This window comes from Nyctibius grandis, chromosome Z (genome assembly GCF_013368605.1).
Source record: "Nyctibius grandis isolate bNycGra1 chromosome Z, bNycGra1.pri, whole genome shotgun sequence".
NCBI lineage: Eukaryota > Metazoa > Chordata > Aves > Nyctibiiformes > Nyctibiidae > Nyctibius > Nyctibius grandis.
The window spans coordinates 76,124,396-76,145,972 of NC_090695.1; positions in this window are offsets into that span (position 1 = coordinate 76,124,396).

The window sequence follows — 21,577 nt, forward strand, 5'->3', positions numbered from 1 at the left end:
TCTTCCTATAGCTGGGGCTCCCAAAGGGTTCTTGCCGGCATGGGCAGGAGGTCCAAACCCTCTTGCAGGAGGAGAAATTCAGTTGCTCCAAAAACATCCATGCACCACCGCCAAGCAGCCTTAGCCCCCAAGCCCCACAGCCCTCATTCCAGGCAGCCTTCGCCCCCAAGCCCCACAGCCCTCAGTCCAGGCAGCCTTTGCCACCGGCCGAGCTCTGCTGTGAGGGGCGGGCAGCCGGGAGGAGAGCGGGGATGCTGGCACCCCCTTACCCTGCAGCTTCCCCCCCACCCCGGGGGGCCGCCGGCGGGGCAGGAGAGGGGTCCGGCGGGACGGGGTGGGGCGGGGCGGGGCCCGCTGGGCGGGGCCCGGCGGGGTGGGGCAGGGTGGGGCGGGGCGCACCTGGGCCCCAGCTCGGCGGAGGCGGGCGGAGCGGGGGCGGAGGGAGCCCGCCGGCAGCCCGCCAGCAGCCCGGCCCTCCCCGCCAGCAGCCCGGCCCTCCCCGCCTCCCCGTCCCTCCCCCCATCCCTCCCTCCCTCCCTCCCTCCGTGCGCGCCGGCGGCGGCGGCGCCGCGCTCCCTCCACCGCGCCCGCACAGCCCCCGCAGCCCCCGCAGGTAAGCGCCCCGCGGCGCGGAGCGGGACGTCCCGCCATCGCCGCCCGGGAGAAGGTGTCCGCTTCCCTTTCCCCGCGGGCTCCGCGTCCACGGTGCCCCTTTTCCCTCCTCTTTTTGGGTGTTTTCTGTGGTGTTTCTGAAGCCGGTGCGGACTCCGGCGGGTGTGCAGGACTGCGAGGGGAGCGGCGGGGTCCTGCAAAGGGCTGGTCAGCGGTGGGGTTTAATGGGCTGGGGGCGTCGGGTCGGGCTGCTGCTTCTGCTGGACTAACATCTCCGAGGTTGGCCTGGAATAAGTAATGGACACTTGTTTGATTAAGGGACACTAACAGTACTGCCATTGTTCGCTTACCGTCCTGATATTTTTTCTTTTTCTTTTCTTTTCTTTTCTTTTTTTTTTTTCCCTCCGTGAAGTCTCTTTGGATTTATTTCTACCAAATTAAGGCAGTGGAAAAAGTTCTAGCTAAAAAAAAAAAAAAAATATGGTTGCCACCTCTCTCTCCTGACTTCCTCAGTCCAGCGGACGAAGAGCCTGCTAAAGTCAGATGGGAGCTGTGTCCGTCTGTTCGTGGTGTTCATGAAGGTAAAGGAGAGGATGAATGACAAGCACGAGGGTACAAAGTATTAGAGAAAGACCAGGAGGGTGGGGAGCGGGAGGGAAACTTTAGGACAAAAGCCGCTAGCAAACTGGAGTGAGAAGAGAGAGGTGGAACCAGAGGGACCAAGTTTCTTCCTTTCGCTCCTTTCTGCATGTTCTTTTTGAATAGCTCCACCAGTGAGAAACCCCCTAAAAAACTTCTTCCTAAGGAAATGTGTGAAAAGTTTTCTGTATAGCCCTTTATCAGAAAAATGTTGGAATGTCTAAACTTTTCTTTTTTGTGGATTTCTTTGTGAAACAAGCTCACACCTTTCTGATTTTAGTTGTCTGAATAAATTAGCTGTTCAGATCCCTCCTTTCTTCTTTTTTTTTTTCCCCTCCTTTGCTGCATCTTTTTTTTTTTTTTTTGAAGATTCAAGGCGAAATAGCTCGTAGGAGCCTCTGAAAGCAACCTGAGTTCCCAAAGTGTTGGGGAATTGGGGTGGCTGCGGTCTTTTACTACTAATAGTTGCTGCAACTCTGTCTTTTCAAAGAAAGTCTCTTGCATGCTAAGTCAGGTTTGGTGCTTGTACCGTTTGGTCTTAAATGAGTCACTCTCAGGTCTGAGATCATGTTTCAGCTTGGCAGCCAGGACTGCGTGCCATGCAGCCTGTTAGTCCTGTGCGAGGATGGGGTATGCTGTAGTACCCAAATAATATGTTCTGGCAATTTCAGCAGCAGACTGAAGCAGTACTCTGTGTGCACAAGCTGAGCGTAGTTCTGTCGTGCAGCTCGCTAATGCTGGCTGTAGGCGTGCCGTACGTTTCTCCTTAACTGATACGTGCTCGAACTTACAAAGCAACTTGATAGGCCTGTGTTTTACTGCTCTTTTTGTTAAATATTAACTACTCAAAATCAAATGCTGTCTTTCTCTATAAAAGATTGACACCGCCTCATCCTGTGCAGTTGTACATGAACTGTGGTGCTTCTGGCTTTTCAGCTGCAAATAACTAAGGAAATGCTATTTATGAATACTGAGAAACACTGTTTCATGGTCAGTATGGTGTTGTCCTTATCACTCGCTATTATAGGTTGCATTTATTAGAGCCTTGGCTGCTATAAACCTTGTTCTGGGAAGTTACCAGTAACGGTCCTGGTTGGAGAGAGGAAAATAGTGACTGGTGTCTGCTTTCTTTTCCTCCCCTCTTCAAAACAAATACTGAGGGTGGAAAGGTTAAACAGCTTTTGAGACAAAACACATGTGAGATGCAAAATTGAAGTAACGCTACACTGTGTAGCCAGCTTTAATGTGTGAACTTAACGTGTGAGTAACAGATGATCTTATCGCTGTGTGCAAAGGTATTTGTGGCTGCATGGTTTTCATCAGTAACTCCGGAAGATTGTAACTAAAATACAATTCCTTCTGTGCTAAGAAATGGGAGAAAATAAAAATCTGTCTTTAACTTGGTCTTGTAGTAAGCGTTGCACAGTGAAACTATGTGGGGAATCCAGGAGGAGGTGTTGAAGAAAGTGTTTTGCTCTGGAGCTGAAACTTAGGTAGGACTTATGTAGGGTTGGCTTTTGCATTGCTGTGACGAGCCATTAATAACACCTTAATGAATAGTAAACTGTTTCTCAGTAGCCTCTCCATACTGAGCTTGCTTTGTCCGATATTCAGAGGTTTAAACTGAAAAGGAAGCATTTCTTTCAAGTAGCTTTTGTCTTTGGGAGACCCCCGCCGTCTTACCTTTGGCTACCCAGCAGTTTTGTGCATTGGCTCTCAGAGGTCAGCTGCCACCGGATGTCTGAAGAGCTGGCTTTGAGCACCTCTACGTGGTGACCTGCCAGACCTTGCTGAGCGTCGCTACGTGTCACTTGCTGTGGGTGGGCTTCTTTATTGCACGGACCCAGGGGAAAACCGAGCGCGGCTCCGTCGCTAACAGGGCCGGATGGGGAGCTCCCATAGCCATGGCTCATGGTGTTGGTGATGGTCCAAGGACACCTAGAAGAATTTGAGATCGGGAACAGGTTGTACTGTCAGGCTGTTGTTCTTTTCGTTATCATCCCGCCCCTCAAGTTGGAATTTGCTACATTCATGGGATTTCCTTCCTTTCGTAAAGAAAAGTGCGTGCAATTTAAGGGACATTTACATTCAGTTTAAATCCATCTAAATGGGTTATTGAACTGCAACTGCTACGAGTAATGCTAGGGAAAAGAATCATGTAACTGCTGCACTGAAAGGAGGATAAAGCAAACAGTATTTGATCCCTTCAGCATCTCTAGTTTGTGGATTAGTTCTTTATATGTAGTGTATTTCACTGCTTCTTCCTTCACAATGGGTAATATTCTTTTTTTTTTTTAACAGTTTAGTAGTAGGAAAAGAAAAGGAAACAAACTTTTAATAAATTAAACAGTGTGGTTGTAAAAAAAAAAAAAACAAACACACAGGGGTTATCAAAAGGCAATGCTAATAGCTGAAAAAACTATTTTCACTCTTTTTTTTTTTTCCTCCCTCTGTTCTTTTCTTTAAGGTCACTTTCCCTTCAGGTAAGATTGCCCTTTGAAGTCTTAGGATTTAATGATGATTTGAAGGGAGAACACTGCCCACTGCTCTCCAGAAAGATCTGATCATGAGAGACTTGGGGTGGTAATGTCTTGAACTGGTGGTGATGAGGGTAGCATCCCATGTGTGGTTTTGACTTTGCTTTTCCATGTGTCGCAAGGTGACACTGTAGAAATGTGACACTCCTCAGTGCTGCAGCATTAGGGCTGAATCTTAACACAATTTGTATTTTCCCTGAGATTCCTTCATAGCTAACTCAGAAGCTTAAGACTTCACACATGGCCCATAGGTATAAATGATAAAATCCATATTGGCATTGAATGGCTTTGGATCAGCCGCAAGGCTGATGTGTTGCTTTGACAGAAATACAAAATTATTCTCAGGGCAGAGGAAAGCTCTATCAAGGGAATAAGAGCTGCTGTTCTGCTTACATTTCAGGGAACTTGAATTTTGGTTTTCTTCATTTATCATTCAAGCTTAGTTGCTTTAAAACAAGTAGAAGCATTGCCTGTGCATTCTTGGACCTTCATTGCCATGCTGAAGCAAAAGGCAGTGAACATCTCAAGCAAGTCTGGTGTCTTGCTTTGATTTTTAATGGAGCTAGAGGAGAATACTGAGAAGTGCCTGCCGTTGTGTATCCAGATCTCATCCATTGCTGTTTCTTGACTGCCTGACAGTCTTCCCCTCACGCCCAAGCTGATTAACAGCAGACCTGGCCTGCAAATTGTTGGTCATTGTTTGGCTGAAGATTGCACTCTGTGATAAATTTTCATTTCTTAATGACTGCTGCCTCTTATTCTTGAAAATGTTGTTTCCATTTGTTCAACATTTAGCACTGGTAAGGAAAAGAGCCTATTTAGTGCTAGTTTGGGTAGTATATGTGTGTCCCTATCCCACATGGCAACTCCATGATCATTGTGTTTCTCTAATGAGCTCTAGAAAAGACCTTTTGAGATGGTTAAGGCATTGCATTTCTGTATAGAGGAACAACAGCCTTGACGGATCAGTGCAAAGTCTCCAGAATTTCCTGGCAGGCACAGCCTGGAGTAGTTTGTTAAACACATTTTTCTCAGTCCTGCATCTACTTCCTACTGGATCTGGCTCCTTCTTGACCCACATAATGTAGGCAGGTATGTTAGTGCACGTAAATGGGTGAGAGCTGGTGCATTTACCGCAGGGTAAAGAAGCATTTCTTAAAAAGAAAGCTAACCTCCTTCCTCTGCTTCTGGCAGACGAAAACAGCCACAGACTCTTGTGGCTGCTGTGGTTCAAGGAGTAGGGGTAAGGCATGTGTGCCCCTGCCAGCAGCACTGCTGGGGGGGACACCATGTCCCCCTTCCTCAGGCCACTTCTGGGATGAATAGCATGGACAGTGTCTGGGGCTGGGGCATGTGGAGAGTGTTTTGCTTTCCAAATGCCTTGAAGATAACTGCTGGTGGAGCTGGATGATGACTTGGCTGTCATTCCTGCTGGGGAAACAGGAGGTAAGCGTCGCCCCTCGCTGTTTCTCACCTGCGGATCGCAGTGTGGTCTGCTGCTGAGGTGGTTGTAAAGAGCATGGATCAGTGGCATGAGAAATGCTTCCAGTTGCAGAAGTGGGAAGGCTGCATCTCTTTTAGGAGGAAACTTGTTTTGGGGGCACAGGTACTGTATTGGTGAGAACCACATTACAGTTTTGTGACAACTGGATTATTTTTATTTTAAATTACTTTAACATGAGAGGCATTGTAACTGCTTATTTTTTTTGGCTTCCATGTGACATACTCTAGATAAAATTTAGTGGTGCTTTCACCTTCTATTTAAAAATATGAAGGTGCCAAGTGTGCGAGCCTAATATTATCTTTCTGCTTTTGCTCTATGAATAGCAAGCAAACATCTACTGAAGTGGATTTTTGAAACTGCCGGAAAAAGTGCTGATGAGTTTAATGGTCATATATGATGAACTTCAACCCTCCGTAATACGCCAGCATGAGGCCTACACACCATTTAGCCTTTTCTTTAGGAATTTATGTGCCACAGTGACCTTCTGAGTAGGGTGAATTTCACAGGCGCTCTCTAGACAGTACGTCCATTTCTTTGCCAGCTATAAAATGTATTGCATACTGCAGTGCTTGCAGGAGCAAGCAAAAAAGCATTGGATTGACATCAAAGGCGAGATCTTTCTGTGCAAAATGCTGGAGATTTTAAGAGTGGTAAAAATCTGGCAAAGGAAACGTGCATGCTGTTTTTCATTGTAAGCCTTTTTCCCTCCCTCCGCCTCCTCTTTTTAGGGTGTGTATGTCAAATACGAAGTGGTGCCAGTACATTATTTATGGGAGCAGTTTACAGAGACTTTTCTTAGAAGTTCTTTGGCCATTTGGGGATGATTGTTTTCAGCCTGGATGAAAAAATATATGTATAACTAGAGCAGTATCCTTTTTTTATTATGAAGAAGTTAGCTGCAGCTCTGTTTAAATTAAAAAAATAAAAAAGTGTTGGATGAGTATTGAATGTTTACCACACAGAGGAATTTGTATCTTCTTTGGATGGGTGGATGATTATTTAAGAACACTGAGCTTAACATGAACTCCAGATACCATGAACTCTCGTATCTGAGAAGTCAAGGGAGATGCTGTACAGGTCACATCTATTTGTTAGGAGGTTATACTTCAGGTTGGTGTTTGCAGGAAAGGAGAAAGATGGCTGACCTCTCAGGAGGAGATAGCTATGTACCTTGCAAGCATGGTAAGCGTTGTTTTGTCTCTTGCAGTGGGGCATTGGTGAAGAGTTTGTAGCCACTGGATTTCATTAAATGTTTAATCACAGATAGTGCAGCCTGCTTTTGATCCGTTGTGGACATCAGACCTGCAAGACGGTGTCCTGAAGCCTTTGAGCTGCTGATGGTGACGGAGCAAGGGAAGTGGGGTGGCGTTACGTAGCTGCAGTGTGTGAAGGGCAATGTGCCTTCCCCTTCCCATGCCCAGCCGGGCTGCAGGTGTCACCAGGGTGCTGGTGCAGCAGAAAGCCCAAGTTTACTTGCTGCTCATTTCTGCAGCGAGGGTGGTGGAAGGGCTGATGCTGGCCCCGGAGACAATGCCGGCGCAGTGGTCACGGTCCCTTCAGCTCGCAGCGCAGCAGCCCGGCAGGTGGTGAGCACCTCTGCTCTCCTGCTGCTTTGGGGCAAGGAGAAGCAAATTATTGAGTGGCCATGCCAGCTACAGCTGCTGGCCCTCGACTGGCTGGCTGAAGGCGGGAGACCTTGGTGGAGGACTGCAGGTTAACATCTCAAGCCAGCCTTGCCCCTAGAAGAAGCTGCCTTGCACTGGGAGGGACTGCGGTGAGTTATTGTGGTCAAGACATGATATTCCTTCGGTTCCTGTGCCTGCATCAGGTGCTCACTGACTTTCTTGGTGGGTAACTGTTTTTTTCCAATCCCTTACTGTGCAGCTGTGATGTAACTTCTTGGGTCCTAACACGTTTAGGATTTCCTTGTTATTTTACTAACCATTTTCACAGTTACTTATAACCAGATATGAAGCACTAGCAAAGGTTGGGGCAGTGGGGGGGAGGTGTGGTGTTTACTTTTCTATCCAGACATTTCTGAGCACTTTCATTGACACTCCAGCTAGTAGTAGTAAATTATGCACTTTTTGTATAGTTGCTGTTTCCATGCATTTTGTGACAGTTATGTCTTCAGTGATTCCCTGTAGGGACTGGGTGAGTAGTTTTACAAAGTGTGTAGAGTCCTGAGATGAGCTACAGCAGAAAGGTGTTGCTTTGATGTGGTGATGAAGCTGTAATGTAGGATGTAAAGGGGTGATTTGGCTACTTTGCTTCAGGTTGTGCTTATAGGATTAAACTTTATAGTACATTTCTATAGTTGCCTGGTAGATTTGAGCATATAAAACTAATTATTGAAGTACAAAAGCATTTGGGAAATTAGTAGCGGAATGTGTGATAGACCACAATAGATTCAGACTGATGATGATAAGCCTATAAATCCCAAAGGAGAGTGCTGCACGGTAATACATTCTGTATTAATATTGCATTGCGTGTCATTGACTATTGCACTTGGAAGAGGTCTTCGCCAATGTGTACAGAGCTCTGCTGAAGTATCTGATTGGCAAATTATTGGTACAGGAGAATAACTCGAATGTTCCCCAGGTCTGCACCGAGAATGTCCCCAGGCTCTCCTGTCTTCTCAGAAGGAACCAGCCAAGGTACTAAGAGCATGCTGTCCTATGTGCCGCAGTAACACCTAGGACCTGCCAGGAGTCACATTTAAGCATATGTTTACCATCCGCATAGTTGTTGGATTTGGTTGAGGAGCAAAGCCTTGGCTTTCGGTGAAGGATTCTTTAGGGCATTTAGCTGTGTCTATCCACGTGTCCCCCCGCTTACTGATACTCTCTTGCAAACACAAGGCCAGTGCTCCAGCAGGTTCACTGCTCCTCATGCCTCTTGTCAAGGAAACAGGATTCACCAATTGTTTCTTGAGATGTTGCAGTGGGGTAACCAACTTCATGCAAATTGATGTCTGGATAGGTATCCAGCATTCAAGGAATACCATCCTGAATGTGATGTCTTGTACTTGAAAGATACCATTATAAAAGCCTATCGAGTTTAGTGGTCTTTCCTTTTGCTTGCTGTCCCTCCCAAAATGCGACAGACATGGAGAAAAATGCTGTGGAGATGAGACAGGGTGCCTTTGACCTGCCCTGAGCACAGTTTCTGTGCAGGGCTTTGAGAGCTGTCCTGATGTGGCTGGCGATGCATCAAGTTCACTTTGCTCCTTCTAAGGCTTTTCATGGAACTGATGAGAACTTGCACCTCAGAGCGGTTCATTTCCTTGTACGGACACCGTGCAATCTGGAGAAGACTTTTCCAAATTCTTCTGTTTGCTCCTGTAGTCTTTCAGCTTCTTGTTTACAGCAGTTGCAGTGTCCTATTTCAAACACCCCATGCAAGTGAGACTGGAAGCTACCTGAGACTTCAGGGTATTACTGTGATCAAAGCAATTCTGGTAATTAGTGTATAGACTTAAAATAGGTCTCTAGAATTACTGCAATTTTGCAAACAGTTGATAAGAATAGCATAGGTTAGTGCCTGGTTCTTCAAGAAGTACAGTATGTTTCTGCTCCCTGTCCTGGGTTGCTTAAGTTTCACACGCAAAAGCATCCTAAGAGGCTCAGCCTAGAAAAAAAATGCAGGGAGAGATGTGCAAGCTGATGACGACCTGATGACAGGAGGGAATTACATGATTGTAGAACACATAAATGCCTTAAAACGAATATGCCTGAACAAACACTTCTGCTGTGGTCCTGCATATTTCCATCCTCGGCATCTCCTCCACAAAGTTTGTTACGAGCAGAAGCCAGTTGCCCAGATTTTAATGACAAAGTTCTGCTTGAGAGACTTGTTTACTGCTTTTTCAGATCTCCTCTCCATATTTTTCTTAATACTCAGAGAAGATTCTGTGAAAGGACTCGGTGCAATTATTGTGGGAAAGCAGTTGCTTTTTCCTTCAGGACAGTGGCACAAAACTGCGGGAAAGGCTTGAAGACACACCCTGCTCCTTCACGCTGCAGCATCAGCAGGCGTGTGGGAAAGGAGAGGGAGAAAATGCTGTCTTTCCTTGGAGCTACCAAGATGAGGTGATGTTTCTCGGTTGGTAGCAAACTCGAACGCAAAGCTGCCACGTATCTGCCTCCTGTAATTGTGCCAGTCGTTATCCCGTGCCCCATATCTCACTCTGCCCATTACGCTTGTCGTCGGATGAACTTCCCCCCACCGAGACCCTGCAGTGGGGACTCTTGCTGGTATAAGCTGTGTCTCCACTAGAGGGGGATGCCAGTATAGCTATACTGGGAAACTGAAGATTTGGTTATTTATATTGCTTTACTTTTCCTGTCTGGCAGTATTGCTGGTTGTGTTCAGTGGAGCATCCTTGGAAGGAGGCTGCTGCGGGACCGAAGGCAGATGGGACCCATCAGTGGCCTTACACAGCGGCTGACCAAGTAGCAGGCATTGGGTTTCGCCAAAACGGTGTCAGTTCTGCTAGCGCGCCATGACGCGTGTCGTGTAAGGCTGGCCGACCTAGGAGAGGCTGCTGAGCAGCGGGAGAGACCAAAAATCAGACCCAGCACGCCTAAGTGGGCTTCGTCAGGGGTCAGAGGAGCTCTGCATGGGCCTTTAGCTTTGGTGTCGTGGACACAGCTGGTGGGTTGCGATTGTGGGATGCCTAAAAAATCTGGTTTGTGGGTGGATTTCAGTACGTTCTCCTTTTGTGGCCTGGATCCCTTGGACTTCTTAGTTTATTTGTGCAGTTGGAAAAAAAAAAAAAAAGAGTCTTAGTGGTTCCCGAGTAATGCTTTATGGCTTATGCTTTTGTTACAAACTGTCTTAAGGAGGCTTTGGAGTGTGTGTGCGTTTAATGTTTGTACCCATGCTAATGTGTGCTGAGTTCCAAGGGGAGAGTTTGAGGTAAATGACTATTTAGTTTTGTTTTTCTTTTTTATTTAAGAATAATCCATTGCTATTCAGTTGCACTTTTCCCCAACAGGATTGCTTTTTCTTCTTTCTTGCTCTTTAAAAGATGTGCAAAAGCCGTGTATCTGAAAAGTGGTGAGACAGACCAGATGGTGCTTGGACGCTAACTTTTCTGTTATCGTGTAAGTGTTAGAAGATTTTTTTTTTTTTTGTTCTGTTTTTGCACTGACTGCATTCTGCCTCCTGGCTTTTCGTTGTCCTCTTGAATTCTCAGTATCTGCTAAATATTCTGACATATTTATTGTTTCTGTTGGGCAGTATGTATGCGGAGGACCTAGTCAGAGAAGTTGAGTAATCACTGAAGTATGGTGTGAATTTACAACAGCCTACTTTATTCCTGTGACCTCTTGTATGCACTAAAAGCTTGTCTGCTAAACACAACTCAGAGTCAATCCAAGTTGTTCTTAAAGCAAATTAGTCAAGCTGAGTGCTAATCCTTTGTGTTTACCTGCTTATTCAGATAGGCAGCAGCTTAAGTTGCATTAAACTTCACTTGATAATTGAGAAGGGAAGGGTTGGAGGGAAAGGTGATGAAATCTTGGTATTTTCTTCATCTGCCTCCTTTCAGGGCATACTTCAGAACTGCTTTGCATGCATTTATAAATCTTGAATTCATGGGATGATCAGCATGAGCTACCTGAGGCCAAAACCCCGTACTCTGCTGCAGCTCTCTACTAAGCATCCCTGACAGCTGCTACTGTTCCCAGGATATTTTGGGGAGAGTATCACTTCCTTATCATCCCTAAAAGTTGTTCCTCAAAAACCCCAGCTGGTTGAGTTGAGATGCTGTAGACGGTGGGGAATATGGTGCAGACTGTGGGGATAAGATCCTTTTGATCTCTGCCAAGAAACTAGTAACCAGCCCTGATTTTACAGCATGGACTGACAAATTCTGGGTGTATTGTCCCAAGCACACCAGAGACTTGCATGGTGGGCAAGAAGTAATTACCTTTCATTTGTCAACATTAAGATTTTTGTTGTCTTGAGCTACTGGGTTTGCTCCCCCTCCATCGTGGCAAGATCAAAGGTAAGATCTTATTTCTGGGTCACTGCAGTCCATCAGATAAGTTTGTTTGTGGCCTTGGGAAAAAGCAGTGACGTGAGAATAGGGAATTTAAACCCTGTCATTAAGATAATTCTTTCTTATTGTCAATTCTAAATTCTTTCAAACTTCATTCAGCTTAACTATGCAAAATACAGCACTGCAGAAATTGCCTGGAGAACAGTCAGTTGAACTGATGCAGATGTTACAAAAATATTTCTGAAGCAGCATGACTGTTATTTCTAGTTCGAGGGGTTATAAAACAGTTACTGTGTCTGCATTGGTGCTGGCCTAAACCACGTTAAGCTGATACCTTGTAGTCTTTAATGGGCTTTTTTGTAGGGGGTGGCTGGCAAATTTCTATTCCGGATAAAGTTAATGAAACTCCTGTTTGCACACCATTGGTCGGGGTCGATGTAATGTATGTTAAGATGGCACGTTTGTAATTTGGGGTTTGGGGTTTGGCGTGCTTAATTGTGGACTTCCTTGGCTTCAGCATTTCCAGATTATTGTATTTTGTGGTGGTTCATTCTGCCTGAAGATTGAACATCTGTTTTGTGGATGCGGGGAGGGGGGTATTTGCTTTAACGCCGGCCCGCATCAAAGCTGTTTAGAGAATTGTGACATTCTGTTATCATCCAGATGTGTTTTATCTAGTGAAAAGGATATTGCCTGAACGTTTAAGTTGAAACTTGTTTCAGGAGAATGCCAGCATACTACTACTTTTCTGAGTTTTAAACAAAAGTTGTATCATGTCAGGTAGGGCTAGCAAATGGAGTCTCTGTTGCTGATCCATGGAAGTGTTGAATTGTATCACTTTTCTTTTTTTTTTTTCTCCTTGGAAAAAAAGATTAAATGTCTGTTTGTAAGTCATTGAGAAGATAAGTTCTCGCTTCTTTTCCCGCTGAGGAGCAATAGCTGGAGAAAAGCATCCTGATATCTTATATGGTAATTTATACCTTGATACAAGTGACTTTACCTACTGTCGTCTTCTTTAATGGTACTGATCAGTAAGCAAAATAGTGATGAGAATGGACTAGGAGTTAAATTCTCTCAACTACCTGCGTGAGGCAATGCCTCCTACTTGGCTTTCTGTTGTGAAAATTGCTTCTTGCAATCCCAGTGTTCAGAATAATTTTAATGAGCAGCTCCTTTGCTTGTTTGTTTGTTTATAATGGAGGAGGACAAAAGCATACACCATACTTGCTTCTTTTACACGCACACATGCACGCACAATGCTGGCAGCAGCTAATGATGCATCTTAAATGATGAGCTATCCATGGTGACTTTGAACTTTTTCCCTGTTAGTTAACTTTTTCAAATTTAATGTCTGTCAGTAGAAATAAACCATTTTTAAAGAGTTTTAGAAACTGTTTTGAAATGGCATATTTTAAAAGTCATTACGATGAAAGTGCAGATTATGAAAACATTGTCATATGACAGCAGCTTCCTTGTGGTTGTGCTATGAGAGACCATCCACATTGCAGTTACTTGTTTATATAAGCCGGAGCAAATCGGTGTAATTTTCCAGCAGTTTTTGTCTAGCAGTATTTTTCCTCTTTATTTTCTGGTGATTCTCTGTGGAAGTTTAGAGTCGTGAGATGATGTTGAAATTAGAAGATGGCATGAATTATTATTCTGGAGTCTTCCTAGGTCACATTGCTTTTACTGAAACAGAGAAATTAGAAATTCACTTTTGGGGGTATCTTATTGTTCCAGCCCTCACTAATTCAAAAAACCCAGTGGAGCCGCTGCTGCAGTTGTTTCTTGAAACTGGTGCTGTGGTTAGTACAGATGCTTTAAAGCAATTTTTGTGTGTGTGTTTGGTTATTTTATCTTATGCCAACCTGATCATTCTGTTGAAGCTCCTAATACATCTGAAGAAACATGCATATACCAGCCAGCACCCCTTGCATTGAGGCAGATGCTCACTGATTCCCCCAAGTGAGAGTGGGAAGAAGGTTCTCCAGCCTTGCTGAGTGGCAAAGCAATGATCGTCTCTAAGCAGTCCTTAACAAGCAAGCATTGATGGAGGTGATGAGGAGAAGCTATGTTCCTGATAGATAATGACTGAAATAAGTCTAGAGGTTCTGGATGGTAATGGGAAGGCAACCTGACGTGTTGGCTTTAAAGGGGGAACTGCAGGAAAACGAGAAAACTGAGGAAGCCATGCAGAATTTTTTGGACTTTTCAGAGAAAGCTCAGAAGAAGCATTTCAGAGAAGTAGGTGGCTTCAAAAGAAGATGAAGTATCATTTTGGATTTAAAACCAGCAAAAAAATGCAGCCCAAGAGATGGGTATGGAATAGATACAATATGGAAATAATCAGGGAAGGAGGTTGAGCAAGTGAGAGAATTGCAGTGGATGGTGCAAACTGACCTAGTCAGGGAAGTACAGAAAGGATTCTTAAAAAGGACAGCTACACAAACTAGATGGAAGTTTTATCTGATGGTAAATAAGATTTCAAATCCCTCAATGTGTAGCAGAGAGAGAGAGAAAGTATCCTGTGTTTAATGGGGGAAAGGAGCATGATCCGGTTGTGGACAGCATGGTGGTGGCACTTTTAGCAAAAAATGTTGAGATATGAATAGAAAATAGTGTGTGCCTCTTGATTTTTTTTTTTTTTTTTTTCCTAATCTCATCTGAACAGTAGGCAGAGAAACCTTGTGTGCTGCTGCATGCCTTGTGGATTAGCTGCTAATGTGGGTCCAGTTTGTACCATAATTGGCATGACTTAGGGCGAGCCTGTTCATGATTTCACATGTTACCATGCCAAATACTGCGGGTTTGTCCTTTCAAAATGTATTTTCCATTTACTAGTAAAATGTAGCATTTTCTTCTGATAGCGGGAGTCAGAATAGTAAAGATACAAATACTCTAGAATATCCTGAGGGAAAAGGAGTTAATTGACATAGAAAACTAAAAAGGCCAAGAAAAATCTTTTTTATTTTTAATCAGATACAGCAATATTTAGTTTCCTGCTTTCACAATGGGATGTTTATGTGCCTTAGAAAAGATCTTCTAAGGGAGTGTCTTGCTACCACTGACACAGAAGAGGGAAGATGTTTGTTATTTTCCCTTCAAGGTGTTCGTGGTCATTTCCATTAATCTGAAAAGAGGTGTCACGATGGGCCAAATGAGAATCCATTCTGCTTCCATCAACACTGTAACATCATCTCCCCAAATACCTTTTGCCACGAGTAACCAACAACAGGAGATAGCGTGGGTATGTGTTGCAGAAAGAATGGTGTCGGGGCTCTCTGACTTCAGCAGGGCTGGACCTGTAGGAAGTGCTTGGGGAAGTGGGAGTCCTCCTGCCTTCCTTGCCTGCCATTGAGGTCATCATCAAAATGCATTTGAAGTTCACAGGCACAGGATCAGACTCTTGGTTTGCCAGAATAAACAAACAAACAAAAAAAACCCCAAAACCAAAAAAACACAACTCCAAGACAAAAACAATTCCAGAAAGAATGAACAGCTTTTAATTTGGGGAATAGTCTACTCACTGAAGAGCCTTCATGGTGGCCACAGTAAAACATCGGAAGGTCCCTTCTGGGGATAAACATCAGAGTAGGTAAAGGAGAAAGGCAGACATGCATAGGTTAATTACAGGCACTTGAACTGTCTGCCCTTTGGTGGAACTGAGTGCATGACTGTGGTCAGCCTGCTTCTGTCATCCTCAAAAGGGGTATGAGGCATGGTGACAGGCAAAACGGAGTGGCATATGGAAAAGATTTCCCTGAAAGATGAATGTTTTAGGGTAGTGTACTATCTACTGAACTTTTTTTGCATTGAAAATCTGTGAATGGAGAGGTTTTTTTCTTTTATGTATTCGGATTGATCTTCTGCTTTTTTGGGGAGAGGCGAGGGGGTGGGCAGGGGCTCTGATCTTGCCCCAGTGGGATGACTGGGAAGATATTTCTCCTGACCCATGTGTTCTCTGTGAGAGCGGCTGATTTCTTGGAGGGAGTGCCACTGCAAAGTGGTACTATTTTATTGTTGTAAAGCAGTTCAGTGTGTGGTAAATGAATAAGGTGACAGATTGTCTCCTTAATCTTGCAGTGGGGAAGAAGGGGCAGTTTCACATAACGCTGCCTCTGCAGAGTTCATGAACTGTTCAGCTTGAGTAAAGAGGCTCCCCCTGACACATCTTTGCTGAACTCCTTGCAGGCTGTATTCTGTCATGGGAAGGTTTAGCAGCAGTCTTGTATTATTAATTATTAAGGCCAGAACAATGATCTTTCCGTGATTAGCCACAGAGCTCCTATTCAAAAACGTTTGACTGATGTCATTTTTTTTTTGAAGCACAGGCTGTGCTGTGAATGCAAACGATGTAGATTTTAGATCCTCTGTTGACTGTTGTGTTGTGGAAGAGTCCTGTGAACGCGAAGGCAATTTTTTTAAATTTGTGTTGAAATAATTTTCTTTCTAGCCTGAGATTACAGCTGAAAATTTCATCTCTTTTCCTTACATAAGGAAGGCTAGTAGCTGTATTGCACTCCTGAAAGTGAAGACTGCAGCAGTGGAAACTGTAAGTCCCTTCTAGCTGCAGGAAGTTGCAGACTTCCCTGGCGCACCTTTTAAAAACTCTTTGAGGTCCACAGGTGTGAGTTGGCTGAAGGCAGAAGTAGGAAAGATGATTTCCTTTCTTGTTTTTATTAACATGCTTTTGGACTTCTGCATTTTTATTTGATCTCGTTAAATTAGCTCTCTTATTCCCGATTTTCTTTGTAAGATGCTTTTCAGGTGGCTGGGCAAGCTGAGGTTAAATTTCCCAAGATGTTGTTTGTTATTATTTTGTTTTGCATTGGCTTAAGTAAAAGCTGAATGCTCTGGCCAGCTGTTGCTGTTCTCAGTAAAGCAACCTGCAAGGTAATACACAGCTAAACATGCTGCTGTCCTGCTTTTGATGCTGTTAGGGGCTGAGAGATGGTTGTGCTTTATATTATGTGGAATGCATGCTTTGGCTGACAATGCACAATCAAAGCAGGCATCATACAAACACAGAAGCAGATGTATTACTTACATGAGACCATAGCAATAATAAAATTCCCAATTCTGTGGTGTTCCTTTGTGACACTGAATTACTTCAAAGACAATTGTTCAGGACATTGTCACTCTGAAGTTGGAGCAGCAGTAGTGTAGACACTACTGCTTTGACAGTTGTCAGTTTATTTATTATTAACAAGTCCTTTGTTGATGACAGTGAAACATTTAAAATACTGCATTATTTGTGTTGCATGTCTCACTCCCTTCCTCCTTCCCTCCCTTTTATGCCTTAATGGTATTTTGTTTAGCCAGTTTCTTCGTTGTTCATCTGTTGTGTCAGGTTGGAAAAATATCCCTTTTTTTTTTTTTTTTTTTTTTAAATAATTGCTCTGAAAATGTTTGTACTCAAACAGTGCGTTACTTCACCAATAACAGAAGTTCTGTGAGCAGAAATTATCTGGATAGAAATTGATGCTGTTAGATTAACCCACTCATCCTGCGGAAGGAAAGGTCTGACCTCTTAAACAATATCTGCAAAGAACTGACATTTAATATAAAAGTGAATTAACCACTGATTACTGTAAAGAAATGACAAGGTAATTGCTTCACAGGGATGGGGATTTGATGGAAAAATGTTTCTGGGTATGGATTGATTTATAGTTGCGGTTTGGGCAAATGTCTGTGCTGTGTTTTGGGGATGAGATATTATTTATATAAGCATCTTTTACTCTGTGTATCTATTGCCTGTCTTGGTGCACATGCAAAATTATTTTTTTTCCCCTTTGTGATGTGCTAGCATAACAGCAGCATGGAAAATTCACCTCGTTTCCTGTGACAATCTCAATTTCTTCTGCAGAAGTGAATGAGCAGCTTGATTTCATTGCATCTGCAGCCTGTCATTGACATTTCTTCTCAGACTGAAAAATCTGGCCAGTTTCTTAGGGCTGGTTGTAATTTTTGTGATACTAACTCTTGCTAGTGGGGAAGGGCAGAGACTATCAAGTGTGTTTTACTCTGAGTTTTGGGGGAGGGTGTTTGCCATATTTGTGAGGTAGAGATTTCATATTGTTGTGTCTGAACCTTTCCATATGTTAGCAAATTCCAGTAAAATCTATTTTTCTAGTCAGTGAAGTTGGACTCAAGAAATGTCTGGCTTTACTGGCAGAGGCTGTTTCCAGGGGGGTGACGGTACAGCCAGCACAGGCAACTGAGCGACGCTGTCCCCTTCCTCTGGCAATCCCCTTTGAGGCTTCCACGACCCCTCAATAAAATGTCACAAATCCATTTTCACAGTGTATTTATTCCTTCTTATGAAGAGCTTCCAAATGGGAGAGATGCTATAGCTCCGTAGCTCTTTAAAGCAGTCTATCCAGTGACTAGAAGCAAGAGATGGGAAGGCTTTGGGAGGAGGCACATTTGTATAAGTGGTCTTCCAGGAGACCAGGAGGCCCCCCATCCCCCTGGAGTGAAATCGCTGTGCTCAGCTCGCTCCCTGAAATGCCTATGCACCAATGCACGCAGCATGGGGAATAAACAGGAGGAGTTGGAAACCCGTGTTCGGTCGGGGGGCTATGATCTAGTGGCAATTACAGAGACTTGGTGGGACGCCTCGCATGACTGGAATGTGGTCATGGATGGCTATGTCCTGTTCAGGAAAGACAGGCCACTACGGAGAGGTGGTGGAGTTGCTCTTTATGTGAGTGAGCAGCTAGAATGTATTGAGTTCTGTCCAGGGGCGGATCAGGAGCGAGTTGAGAGTTTGTGGGTGCGAATTAAGGGCAGGCTGGCAGGGGTGATACTGTTGTGGGTGTCTATTACAGGCCACCGGATCAGGATGAGGAGGGTGATGAGGCCTTCTACAGGCAGCTGAGAGCAGTCTCGCAATTACAGGGCCTGGTTGTCGTGGGGGATTTCAACTACCCTGATATTTGCTGGGAGGCCTACTCAGCCAGCCATCCTCAGTCCAGGAGGTTCCTCCAGTGCATTGATGATAACTTTCTGATGCAAATGGTGGATGAGCCAACTAGGAGAGGAGCGCTGCTGGATCTTCTCCTTACTAACAAGGAGGGTCTGGTTGAAGAGGTGAAGGTTGAGGGCAGCCTTGGTTGTAGTGACCATGAGATGGTAGAGTTCAGGATCTCATGTGGCAGGAACAGAATAGCTAGCAGAATCGCAACCCTGAACTTCAGGAGGGCCAACTTTGGCCTTTTCAAGCAATTGCTAGGGGAAATCCCATGGGACAGGGTACTAGAAGGTAAGGGGGCTCAAGATAGTTGGTTAGCATTCAAGGACTGCTTCTTCCAAGCTCAAGATCAGAGCATCCCAGCAGGTAGGAAGTCAAGGAAGGGTACCAGGAGACCTGCATGGTTAAACAGGGAACTGCTGGGCAAACTCCAGTGGAAGAAGAGGGTGTACAGATCATGGAAGGAGGGGCTGGCCACTTGGGAGGAATATAAGTCTGTTGTCAGAGGATTTAGGGAGGCAACTAGAAAAGCTAAGGCCTCCTTGGAATTAAACCTTGCAAGAGAGGTCAAGGACAACAGAAAGGGCTTCTTCAAATACATTGCAGGTAAAGCCAACACTAGAGGCAATGTAGGCCCACTGATGAATGAGGTGGGGGCCCTGGAGACAGAGGATAAAAAGAAGGCGGAGTTACTGAATGCCTTCTTTGCCTCTGTCTATACTGCTGGAGGCTGTCCTGAGGAGCCCCGGACCCCTGAGGCCCCAGAAGAAGTCAGGATAGAGGAGGAATCTGCCTTGGTAGATGAGGGCTGGGTCAGGGACCAATTAAGCAATCTGGACGTCCATAAATCTATGGGCCCTGATGGGATGCACCCGCGGGTGCTGAGGGAGCTGGCGGAAGTCATTGCTAGGCCACTCTCCATCATCTTTGCTAAGTCGTGGGCAACGGGAGAGGTGTCTGAGGACTGGAGGAAAGCGAATGTCACTCCAGTCTTCAAAAAGGGCAAGAAGGAGGACCCGGGTAACTATAGATCGGTCAGCCTCACCTCCATCCCCGGAAAGGTGATGGAACAACTTGTCCTTGGTGCTGTCTCTAGGCACATCAAGGATAGGGGGATCATTAGGGGCACTCAGCATGGCTTCACCAACGGGAAGTCTTGCTCAACCAACTTGATAGCCTTTTATGAGGACATAACCCGGTGGATAGATGATGGTAAAGCTGTGGATGTGGTCTATCTCGATTTCAGTAAAGCGTTTGACACGGTCTCCCACAGCATCCTTGCAGCTAAACTGGGGAAGTGTGGTCTGGATGATCGGGTAGTGAGGTGGATTGTGAACTGGCTGAAGGAAAGAGCCAGAGAGTGGTGGTCAATGGGACTGAGTCCAGTTGGAGGCCTGTGTCTAGCGGAGTCCCTCAAGGGTCGGTACTGGGACCAGTACTATTCAATATATTCATTAATGACTTGGATGAGGGAATAGAGTGCACTGTCAGCAAGTTCGCTGATGACACAAAACTGGGAGGAGTGTCTGACACAACGGAAGGCTGTGCAGCCATTCAGAGAGACCTAGACAGGCTGGAGAGTTGGGCGGGGAGAAATTTAATGAAATATAACAAGGGCAAGTGTAGAGTCCTGCATCTGGGCAAGAACAACCCCATGTACCAGTACAAGTTGGGGGCAGACCTGTTGGAGAGCAGCGTAGGGGAAAGGGACCTGGGGATCCTAGTGGACAGCAGGATGACCATGAGCCAGCAGTGTGCCCTTGTGGCCAAGAAGGCCAATGGCATCCTGGGGTGTATTAGAAGGGGTGTGGTTAGCAGGTCAAGAGAGGTTCTCCTCCCCCTCTACTCTGCCCTGGTGAGGCCGCATCTGGAATATTGTGTCCAGTTCTGGGCCCCTCAGTTCAAGAAGGACAGGGAACTGCTAGAGAGAGTCCAGCGCAGAGCCACGAAGATGATTAAGGGGGTGGAACATCTCCCTTATGAGGAGAGGCTGAGGGAGCTGGGTCTCTTTAGCTTAGAGAAGAGGAGACTGAGGGGTGACCTCATTAATGTTTATAAATATGTAAAGGGCAAGTGTCATGAGGATGGAGCCAGGCTCTTCTCAGTGACATCCCTTGACAGGACAAGGGGCAATGGGTGCAAGCTGGAACACAGGAGGTTCCACATAAATATGAGGAAAAACTTGTTTACGGTGAGGGTGACCGAACACTGGAACAGGCTGCCCAGAGAGGTTGTGGAGTCTCCTTCTCTGGAGACATTCCAAACCCGCCTGGACGCGTTCCTGTGTGATATGGTCTAGGCAATCCTGCTCCGGCAGGGGGATTGGACTAGATGATCTTTTGAGGTCCCTTCCAGTCCCTAACATTCTGTGATTCTGTGATTCCCTGGGACAACAGAGGGTAGTGTTGCTTGTGCTGTAATATCAGTGTAACTGGTGCAGTTTGTTGGTGGTTGGTCTGAAGGCATGCTGAATAGTTGCACCCACTTCCTTCTACAAGGATGTATATGAACAGTGATACAACCCAGTCAGTGCTCGCGTCAGTCCCTGTGACATCAGAAATAGATAATTGTCTTCCATGTTCTTATTGACAAAGTAATTTCGAACTCCAGCAGTGTAATTTCAGATTCACTGCTATTAAACCTGCTTAATCATACCATATACTACATCTATTATGATACTTATTGCTATGGTAATAGATGGTGGATGCGACGACAGCCTTTATCCAGCTTTGTGGAGAGGGGTGTCAGGTGAAAGCGCCAGGCTGACACCAGCCAAGCTGCAGAATTTGTACAGTAAAATGTGCGTAGTCAAACACACACACAAACTGTTTAGAGTTTGGCAGGGACAGTTAATTTTGTGCTGTCTTCCAATCTGCATTGATGCATCTGTTGAGTGAAGAGAAGGGGAGGTCTCTTTTCTGAGACATCAGGAACTTGATGGGGAGACGGTGGGGAAAGAGTCTTAAGTGGAACAAGACTTGCTGCTGTTGTTCGGAGGGACTTTAAGGCAAGAGTGCAACAATGGGCCCCACCATCTGTCTGGAAATTGCCTCTTTTATTTATTTTCTGCTTCTTTTGCCCAATACTGAATCACAGCTATTAACTTACTGCAGTTCTTTTAGTTGCTAAGCAAGTTAACGCAGGGTGCAGGAGGTTATCTTTTTTGCCTTCCAGTCACAGCACCTTACTCTAGCAAAGGCACTGTATATTTGTGGGCCCAGATGAGATACACAGGGATGCAGAAGTTGTTGGTATTGCTGTATCACTTCTAAATTGCAGATCACTTGTACTGTGCAAGAAACTGG